Here is a 1,640-nt window from a genome sequence, read left to right on the forward strand (position 1 = left end):
CTCACATCCGCGGCCGCCCCGCTTGGGCTGCTGCTGGGACCTGAGCTGCTTTTCTTCCGATGGACCTTTTTTTTTCTTTTTTTTTTCTTTTTTTTTCTTTTTTTTTCTTTTTTTTTTTCTTTCTCTTTCTTCCCACGAAGGCGCTGGGAGGGCTGGAGCGTTTCCCTGCGAGCACAGGCTGAGGGGAAGCTGGGGGGCTCCTGATCAGGGACTGGAGGCACAGGACGAGGGGTAGTGGGTTTTAGCTCAAGGAGGGGACGAGCTGTTGGGAAGAAAATTTTTACCGTGGAGGCGGTGAGGCACTGTAGCAGGCTGTCCAGAGAAATGTGGCTGCCCCATCTCTGGAGGTGCCCAAGGCCAGGTTGGATGGGGCCTTGGGCAGCCTGGTCCAGCGGGAGGTGTCCCTGCCCGTGGTGGTGGCTCTGGATGATCTTTAAGACCCTTTCCAACCCAAACCATTCTGTGATTCTATATTCCTTTGAAAGAAGTATAAAATCACCAGGTTGGAAAAGACCCACCGGATCATGAAGTCCAACCATTCCTATCAAACACTAAGCCATGCCCCTTAGCGCCTCCTCCACCTGTCCCTTAACACCTCCAAGGAAAGTGACTCAACCACCTCCCTGGGCAGCCTGTGCCAGTGCCCAATGATCCTTTCTGTGAAAATTTTTTTCCTAATGTCCAGAAAGGTTTCTTCTTGTTTTGTGCTACATGTTCCCATTGGAAAGAGGATACGGCAGCTGCAACAGTGACATGTTCCAGGCAGTCCTTGTGTTATTTTTGCCTGTTAAGTTGTGTCAAGGATGAGCTGGAGGGCAGGCGGTGTTGCAGCACAGGCCCTTCTGTGAGCTTGGTGCTGGCGCAGGATAAGCTGTGCAGATGAGAAAGTGCTGGGAGGACATCGGTTGTCCTCGGAGAACTGGCCATCAGGATTGCCAAGTAAACAGGAGAAGAGCAGGCATGCTTGCTTCTCCCAGTGCTCAGCATTGGATACCTGTAAAAAGAAGGGGTTTTAGATGACTACACTACTTGGTCTGTCCTGACAAAGTTTCATATATCTGAAATATGAGAAAAAGGCCTTTCATAGCAAAGTGGGAGTGAAACAAAAAGGGAGCCATTATTATTGTTTGTTTTGAAAGTGCTTGAGAGCAAGGAGGTGTCCAGGACAGAGTTTGCTCATCTTTCCACTTGCTTTTTGCCTTTGCCATGTTGTCTCTTGGCTACCTGTATCACATTACTAAAGAAGTGAAGTTTGAGTCCCTTACGCCAGTGCCTGTATCACTGAAACTTACCCAGATGGGTGATTTCCACCAGCCATGCATGAGGTCACTTAATCACAGTGTCTCCAAAGTGGTTCAGCCAGCAGGACTCAGGCAGTAGTCTTAGCCCAGGCCTAGGGTTACGGATGGTGCTAGGACTAGGCTGAGGAGAATGACCAGTAGGAAACTTAAAGGCATAAGGTTAATTCCTAGACACAGTTCCTTTTAGATTCGTAGCTTGCTGTTGTGCCTTTTTTTTCCCTTCGGGATGCCAAGATCTGGGCATAACTGTCCTACTCACAAGACCTTTACCTGGATGGCAAGTGGTGTATCCATCAAGTGCTGCCAAAGGGGATCTGGAAGAGAGGAAAAGCGATTTTG

Source organism: Phaenicophaeus curvirostris, chromosome 6 (genome assembly GCF_032191515.1).
Source record: "Phaenicophaeus curvirostris isolate KB17595 chromosome 6, BPBGC_Pcur_1.0, whole genome shotgun sequence".
NCBI classification, from domain to species: domain Eukaryota; kingdom Metazoa; phylum Chordata; class Aves; order Cuculiformes; family Cuculidae; genus Phaenicophaeus; species Phaenicophaeus curvirostris.